This window comes from Brienomyrus brachyistius, unplaced genomic scaffold (genome assembly GCF_023856365.1).
Source record: "Brienomyrus brachyistius isolate T26 unplaced genomic scaffold, BBRACH_0.4 scaffold42, whole genome shotgun sequence".
Classification (NCBI taxonomy): Eukaryota; Metazoa; Chordata; class Actinopteri; order Osteoglossiformes; family Mormyridae; genus Brienomyrus; species Brienomyrus brachyistius.
In genome coordinates, this window is record NW_026042317.1 from 1,082,177 (window position 1) to 1,091,646 (window position 9,470).

The following is a 9,470-nucleotide window of genomic DNA, read 5'->3' on the forward strand; positions in this document are numbered from 1 at the left end:
GCTCCTGTGTAGGGAATTCTGGGAGTTTGGATGGGAGGCCTGTGGAGCTCAGTGATGAAAGAGTTAATAAAGTGCTCAGCGTCACAATGAGGCGACTGGAGAGGAAGGACACGGGCTGGTACCTGTGTGTGGCAGAAAACCTGCAGACACTCCTTCCTATTAAAGTCAATGCACAACCACACACAGCACTGAATGTAAGTAATTAATTAAAATATGTGAGTCGTTTATACTCTATTAGAAATAAATAAAGGCTAAATGAATCCCAAATCTTTCCCTCGTGATGGAAGTTTTTCGGGAAGAATCTGTTTGGGGGAGGGGGCGTGCACTGTACTCACTGGGGTATTACCAACAAGCACCAGGGTGAACAAAATACTCAGCTAAAGTCAGAGCAAAGCTAAAAAGAATGAAATTAAGCAGTTTTAGCTGACTTTAGCAGACATTCTTATAATGAACTCATTTCTTACGGGTAATATACTTGATATATGAAGTATGTTAACACCCCTTGGCCTAGATTTGTGATCTTTCATTCCTCTGAATCCTTTGCTCATCCCCATTCAAATTCATCCATTGCCGTTAATTTCCTTATTGTATTTTCTGTCATTCTGAATTTTTCAGAAAACCTACTTATTTTGCACAGGCCAAAAATTTTGTCCAATCTTCTACTTTGTAATTTGGCACCCTGACAGAGGCCCATCCAAAATACTGGCTCACCAAATTTGGGGGTAATCCATTCATTCCTGTAGCAACACCATCAGGTCAAATTTCAAGATATGTTTCTGCATGTAAATTCTGAATTCTTAAGCCTGGGATTATGATCTTTGGTGTGTTTAAAGCCATGGCTTGTCTAACTTCGATTGCACTCATTAATTAAGTCTGTCATATTGTCATTTTGAATTTTTCTGAAAAAAAAAGTTTTTTGGAAACCTAGGCTGTTGATCAAATCATCATCAAATTTGGGGAGCATCATCTAGAAGGGATTGTGACCAAAAATTACTAAAAGTCAGATGCTATGACCACTATCATCCAATGAATTTGATGACAAAGCCACTGAACAGGATGTGTGGCCATATCTCAACAAAACTTTGATTGGATAAAATTGATTTGGTGACTGGACTTGGGGCCCAATTCTGAGGAATAAGAACAAAAATAGTGTCATTCCACCACTAGGTGGTGTTGCAATAAGTAAACATGCCTTGTGGCTAATAACTGTTGAATGGATTGACCTAGGGGGACGGCATGGTGGTGCAGTGGTCAGCACTGTTGCCTCACACCTCTGGGACCCGGGTTCGAATCTCCACCTGGGTTACGTGTGTGTGGAGTTTGCATGTTCTCCCCATGTCGTCGTGGGGTTTCCTCCAGGTACTCCGGTTTCCTCCCGCAGTCCAAATACATGCTGAGCCTAATTGGACTTGCTAAATTGCCCGTAGGTGTGCGTGTGAGCGTGAATGGTGTGTGAGTGTGCCCTGCTATGGGCTGGCCCCCCATCCTGGGTTGTTCCCTGCCTCGTGCCCATTGCTTCCAGGATAGGCTCCGGACCCCCCGCGACCCAGTGGGATAAGCGGTTAAGAAAATTAATGGATGGATTGTCTTAGTACCCAGCCTCATAAGTGAAACCTGAGGAACTTTTGACTTGCAAAGCGATTTGTCCATCACATTCAAATGATTTTGATGGTGATGCCTCCAATCACTGTGTGTTAACATATCTCAGCAATTCTTTGGTCGTTTGAGGCCAAACTTGGTATTTTTACTTGGGGCCACACCTTTGGGGAGTGCATCAAATTCTGTGTCATTTAACCACTGGGGTGGGACACGTTTCATTGACCTACAATATTTTTTCTAATACATTTTGATGTATTGGCCTTTCAAAAGTGGTTGTTATGACTGGGGATTGTCAGGATTTGTCAGTGTTTTTTGGAGCCTTTTGATCACCTTCATATCTATTCATAGACATCGTTTTTAAATGTGCAACAACATGGATTATTTGTGACTGTGAAAGTCATGACAGCCAGCTGATCGGCAGATTTATTTGCAAAGCCTTCACTACATAATGTTCATACCTCAATTCTTTTCATCTAACCCTGTCATAAGCAAAATCTGTACCTCATAAAATTGTCTAAAATCAATATTTCTAATCAAATAGTTTAATTTCTCTATTTTATTTTTTTACCACATAAAGCACAATGAGTGCTTAAAATTTAAATTTACAAGGTAAAATGTCAAATAAAATGTTTTAACAGAATATTTCATGTAATTTCGAGGTCACAGCAGAGTTGCCCTGCAGCCTCATCGGCAAAGAGCAGGAAATTCGGGAAAAACCCTTAAAAATGCTCCGAAACAGGAGGGAGGACCTCCGAAGGTCAGGATAGGTAATACATACTGTACATATGGAACCCGCAAGCAAGTTAAAATTATTCAGTCCCTTACAATCAAATTAAATCATGAATGTAATGTCCGGAATACAGACCTAGTCAGCCAAGGCTGAATAATGTTCCTGTTCATGTTCTGCTTCACTTTCCTGGCTTCTCATGTCGTGGCAAAACTTCATTTTTACTGATTCCATTGTCTAGAAGAGAGGAAGGACTTCAGCTTCACTCCAACGGTATGTAGCTTTTCTGTATTTATACCTTATCATTGTGTAATATATATAGTCATACATTTCATAATTTAGCTTCTAAAATATTGTGCAATCACCAGCCCAATTGATATTTTTGCCATCTTAATCCTCTCAGGATCAGTACAGTTTATATGTGCAAACATATTTTATGTCTTTACAGACGTGTAAGACTGCTGAAAAAAGGTGGGAGAACAGTGGCCCTTGGAGGTAAAATGTGTTTTTACATTTTCCCAGTGCAGCTGCATGATTCACTGTACTGCAGTGTCAGGTTTCCCACTGCCCAGCACACCTAATTTGACTAAAGAACTTGATGATGTTACGATGATCAGTGTGTTGGCCAGTGAAACTGACAATGTGCTAAATTTTGGGAAATTTTGAAATGTATTATAAACAAAGTATATTAATCTGCACAATGTAGCAAAACAGTCTGAAACGTAACTGAGATACAGAGGTTATACACTGATCAGCCGTAACATGTGAAGTGAATAACATTGATTATTTGGTTACAGTGGCATCTGGCTGTGGGGGGGTTATATTAGGCAGGAGGTGAACGCTTTGTCCTTGAAGCTGTGTTGGAAGCAGAAACAATGTGCAAGTGTAAGGATGGGAGTGACTTTGACATGGACCATTTGGTGATGGCTAGAGAGCTGGATCATAACCCCCAGCTCTTGTGAGATGGTCCTGCAGTGGTCAGCAGGTTCATGGTGGGGCCCAGGCTCACCTTTGCCGCTAAAATAGCCTTGACTCATCAGGGCGTGGATTCCTCTAGACCTCTGAAGGTTTGCTGTACTATCTGCCATGTAATGAGCCTCCGTCACCCGTTCACATATTTCCCTTCAGTTTTGGAGATGCTGTAACCGAATCATCAAGCCATCACAACTTGGCCCTTGTCTCTCAAATCTTTAGGCTTGTCCACTTTTCTGCATCCCAGTATATCCCACAAATTGTTTATTTGCTGCCTAATAGGTCCCACCCACTACCAGGTGCCACTATTACCAGGTAATCAATGTTATTCACCTGTTAGTGGGCGCAGTGTTTGACAAATATAGTTTAAAATATCAGTCATTTAACCTAATTCCAAAACATTAAATGTGGAATGGAAATAATGGAAGCTATTGCTTGTGTGGAGTGAATTGAACTTAATTTTGAACAATGTTTCAAATTGCTACATACCTGAAATGTTTGTGGTTTCTTGTAGAAAGAACTGAAGCACTTGAGGTTTGCCTCCAGGACATCACACCTCCTATTAAGCACCTTTACAAAGAAAGTAATTTCCTTGAAATATCATCAAAATATTTTTTTTTCAGGATAGCTCTAAGACTGGGTTCCCGTGGGACATTATAAGGATTAGAAGTAATTAAACCAATTTGGTCTTACATAGCATTAAAAATGGTATAATTGACAAACAAGGCCTTAAATGGCTTTAAAAAGCATGACATTTTATTGTCATGTACATTAAACATTTAATATACACACAGGACCAGTTGGCTAAATTCTCCAACCTGTGATTGGCTGGTTTGTGATGCTTGTGGATATCACTGTGCTCTCAGAATGGAGTCACAAATATACCAGTGCAAAATATACGGTGTTAAGGGGGAATTTGCTTCTGGGTTAATTAGTGACAATTGCAAATGTTTTGTGTTGATTCTTCAGCTTCATATACAGATTTGCAGATTCATCATTACCACAGAAGGGGAAGTAAAGTCTGTTCTATTTAAAAGCCAGACATGTTAAAGTACTGCAGGACACATTAACCTGTCCACAGTGCCTGTTGTATGAGAGCATCATGATTATTAATAATATACACTGTATTTCAAAAGGACCTGTGGGATTAAAACTGAGGGTTATTTAGACACACCTTGCTTATACCTCTATACCACTGTGAGTCCAAGTCCTCACCCAGCATTTACTGACACAGGTTAATGTAAAGAAACATCACCACATTTTAACATGGCCACGATTCCATTTTTAGTAAATACCTTATATATAGAACATAATATGGATGCAAAGAGCAGAAGAGGAAATAGGAAAGAAGAAGGGAGAGGAAAAGAGAGAGAGCTGAAGTGCGTCCGCTGGGGGAAAATTACTGCATTGTGGGACATACGGCGAGTTATTGGGGTGCGCAGAGTTGGGAAGCTAATGACGCCGGTCAGCGATTGGTGGCAGCGGCGTGGATTCCAGGTGCCACAGGAAAGGTTTGTGGTTCCTTCTAGGAGTTGGATTATGGTTCCTGTTGTGGGTTTTGTTTTCGGGGGATTGGGCTGTCTTCCCCCGACTAGTTACTTTAAATAATATTGTTTGACATGAATTGATCTCTTTTGTATTAATGTGTTATTTAGGAGGAACCACACGTGATTTTGGTGTTCATGGCCCTTGTGTTGATGTGAGCTGCCCAGGCCTTTTTATTGTCCCCGTGTGAACTTTAGCCGGGTGTTTTAGCTGAGTGTGAAATGTTTTCCCAAGTGTTTTAGAGATTGCTGTGCTGAGATCATTGTGTGGGGGGGTTGCTGTGTTGCCTGGGTGCTCCATTTACTTATTGGGTCAGGGACGCTGAATTGTGGAATCCTGGTAATAAAGGCTTATTGCTATACTTCTGTTGTGAGCTGTTTCTTATACCTGGTGCCCAGTATAGTCGAGTCACAAACCTGCATCATTGGGGAAAAGTGTTCCTCTCTTACAGTATTGTAGCGTCAGATAGTGTTACTGTAAACTAGGTGAAGATGAACTAAATGACATACTGAGAAGATGGAGTCGAGTTCGGAAATTACGGTTAAATGATTGTAAGTTTGCTGGTTTAGAGAGAAGACTTGGATTGAGAGAGAAAGACGGAATGTTCCACTTATGTTAGATTTAGCAAAGAAACTGGCCCTGTGTCAGTAACCCGACCATATCACTTACAACTTAATATTTAATATTATTATATTAAACAGGAGGGATTATCCTTGGTCACTCTGATGTACCAAATTCAACACAGGAGAGACTTCATACTAATCTGTAGAAAATAATCTAAATAATCTATCAAATCAAGAGCTTTAGTATGAATTATCTAAATAAAATGGTTAAAATGAGAGATTTTGCCTGACGCCTTGTCTGAAACATCTTGTCTATCTACAGAGGTGTTAACTCTCATCCAACCAACTGGGGGCTGCAAAGACTCTAGAGGTGTATATTTTTGTCATATCTCACTGGTGCTTTTAAAAATTCCAATTATTTATGAATCAGTATCATATTTTCAATTGCTCTTTTGATGAGTTTTTTTAAAAAAAAACAAATGCTTTGGGTCCCCGGTGACCCCAATCAAAGCACCCAATTCTACATATACAGTTCTGACAAACTATTTATTCAGTTAATGTTTGCCATGGGTCCTAATTTAAAGAATCACACAGTATCATGGTGTCTAGGGGCACTCTGCCAGTCAATCTGAAGAAGACAGGTAGAGATTTCCACATAGGCTCTGTAGACAATCTGACATACCGCTGTTGCTAACGTAACATGATGTTTAAAGTCCATCCATCTTCTGCACCCACTGGTTCTGTTAAGGGTGGCAGGGGGGTCCAGAGCCAATCCCAGACACTATGGGCACAAGGCGGGGAACAACCCAGGGTGGGGCGCCCATCTGCCATGTTTTAATGGATACTGGGCATAATTTAAAATAACCTTTACAGTCCTTGTTTGCTATGTTGCATATACAGGAACACTACACCCCCTGCCGATTAATGTTTGAATACTAAATACCGTTGTATCATTAAGGAAGGTTTGCTGCTGATAAGGTGAGATTACTGTGTTCATGTGCTTTATTTATTCATGCCTCTTATAATGTATAATCAGTCATGCACCTGTATGTGGGAAGCTGAGATACAGCCTTGCAGCATCATTACAAGGTCATTACTACTATATGACCATAACGTTTTTCCCCATCATATTAATGTGGATTTGGATAAAAATGTCTTGCTTTTAAATATAATTCATGTGTATTTCAGTTAACCAAAGCCTCACTGTAGGTAACAAAGGAGAGACATTTTACAAAAAGGGGTTTTAATTGCCGAGTTCAACACGTGACAACTACTCAGTAATGACTGGCTAAAGATTCTATTACAAACTCACCGTGTGTAGGGCAAGTACAGCATTATGGATAATACATCAGGACTCATACTGAAATTCCCTATATTTGGATATATTATGTAACCTAAGGGTTTTTAGGAATGTTGAAACACACATATACAAATATGTCATATATGAATTTGGATATGGGTGCGGCTGCAACTGCAGAGGCTTGTAGTACATATTCTGCAAAATATTTACAATTGTTGCAAATATTATGTACAAACCATAAGAGACTTGAATGCAAACATGGGTTTTGTTGGGAAAATATCATTTCATGAAATACATTACTGAGGAAACTGTATTTGCTATTACTCATATTTAATACTTTTAAGCACACACACATCAAAAGGAAAAATAAACTATTATAACAATTTATATAGCGTGCAATAATTAAACATAAAAAACTATAGTACAGAAAAATCCAATAATACTATCGGACAACATGGCCATGGAAATGTAACAGAGAGCGGTGAGCTGGAGACCAGAGTCTTGACCCTGAGGAGTGAAATAAAATATTTAATTTCTCTGTTGTGTCACAAACCTGACAGATACACTACTTGTCAAAAAGAAAAGAACTTACTTCCTCACGCATTTCTAAAAGGATGTTTTTGTCAAATCCCTCCAACTCACTGCAAAACAACAGATCAAATTCACATAGTATGACATAAATAAAAATATAATATAGATATATAATATAGACAGTTCATGGTGCATTTTGTAATACTCAAGACACACCAAGGCCATGCAGAGTGCATACTGATAAAAGGGAGGGGAGGGGGGAATACTTCAATACATTCTCTGTATCACAAGTGTTACGTCCAACAATTCAAGGTGGTCTATCTTACAGTTGTCTTGGGCGCTCGTCCACTGCTCCGCGTATTTAACTCCGCGTCAAAATATGTTTCCCCAGTCCTGTCATTTAAGTCGCTACTTCTATTGCCCCGTGTTCCTAACTGGTTTCTCCAATAAATCCTTTGTTTCCCGATTCTCCGTCTTCCTGCTCCTGTTTCCCCGATCCGTGACAACAATCAACATGAACGCACCACAGTCCACAGAACCAATCTGTTGAAGAACATCCTGCAAAATACAATATAGTACTAACGAAGACATTTGTTAAAATTCTAATACAAATGTAACGACAGAAAATGCTGAAATCCACTTTACCATGTTTTTCAAGTATTTTCCAGTGTCCTGGGCTTATTCGGTTTGTCAGTTTGCTGCAAAAAGAAAATTGGAATAGTCAGGGACACAATAAGTACAGCTTTTCATGTAAACGGGATTAAAACTCTATGTAGGAATTAATGGACAAACAGAAGACCTTTTGTCACATTTGTAAATCTTTCACTGTAGCGCGGCATCTGGCTGTGAGTATGACCCAGAGCGTATGACAGTCTCTGCCCCAACTGTCAGCAGGAATGAAGGAAGAAAATTATGATTAAAAAAGACCTAACAATACAACTTAACTGTTATAACATTTATTGTACAATATACTATACATATGATAAGGATCACATAACTGCGTGGTGCGGAAGTACGCATTCCCGTACACTCGCGGCAATTCCTGTAGCCTTGTAGCAGCGCAAATGCGTATTTATTTTATGTGCATTCACGCTGTTATGACAAAAAATTTCCGTGCATCTTTACATTTATGTAGCTAATTTTTACTTCTGCAGGCATGAAGGCTAAAATACACAATGATTTCTTGTCATAACAGCGCGAATGTACATTAAATAAACACGTATTTGCGCTGCTACAAGACATTACCGTGCGTATCGGTTTAAACAGCGAATAAGTACTTTCACACCAGTTATGTGCCCCCTGCATATGATCATTTTTGCATATAAAATAAAGGGCGAGACAAGTCTACACACGTATTCACATTTATATAACGGTTTTATTACCTTGTAAATAATCTTTAGGATTTGCAAACTGCCCAAACACTTTTGATGTAGCCAGTTTTAGGTTTTAAATGGATTAATAGAGATTCTCCATAAGATTTATTGCTGTGTGCGTTTGAATCTTAAAGCCCGAGTCTCGCGCCAGATGCGTCAGAGTTGGCAACCTGCTTACGGCCGAATCGGACCTACGACCGGTCAGTCGGTGCCGAACGCGGCCGAAAGCCGCCGACAAGCTGCATAGCACCGCATTGTCTGTTATGGTACGAATGGGCGTCCGTGACAACAGCTTAATTACTTTTGAATCACATGTACTTATCTTCTCACACTTCTTCCTATCATCTGAGGGAAAGCTTGTATTTTGAAGAGAGTCTTCACAATGGAGAACAACGACAGCAAAATATTTAAGATTAAAATTAAAATCATAATTAAAGTGAAAATATCAACGAAGGAAGGTGTGATAAAGAAGGAAGAGACGGAAAAGCCTCGAGTGACAAGGAGGGTGTCTGACATGCCGAAGGTAAAGCCCTGGCTTAAGAGACTTTATTAGAGCACTTTAATTAGAGCATAAAATGTGTTATATCAATAATCTTTCCTTGTTTTAACAACCGGCTGTCCAGACTGGAAGAGAAGAAAATCACCGTGGCCAGAGGGTTCGTCCGTGGAGCGGGAGGGACAGGCTACCCACGCTGGAGGAAGAAGGAGCGACGAGGAGGAGGCCCCAGCTGAAGTTCCTCCGTCGTCCGGACAGCAACGGCTCCTGCTCCCTGCGACCAGAGAGAGACCAGGGGCAGCGTCAGCATTCCGCCGAGCAGCAACTCCTGCAGCGAATGCACGGACTCATGGGTTATGGCCGG

At 40.2% G+C, this 9,470-nt stretch overlaps 1 long non-coding RNA gene across 1 annotated transcript; it reads right to left on the reverse strand.

Moving 5' to 3' along the window:
* Window positions 1-6,863: 6,863 nt before the first annotated feature.
* LOC125722811 (uncharacterized) lies at window positions 6,864-7,800 on the reverse strand. Its single transcript, XR_007386621.1, has 3 exons — window positions 7,564-7,800; window positions 7,299-7,347; window positions 6,864-7,213 (listed from the first exon to the last, which is right to left on the reverse strand). It is a non-coding gene; the product is annotated as an uncharacterized LOC125722811 (long non-coding RNA).
* Window positions 7,801-9,470: the final 1,670 nt, after the last annotated feature.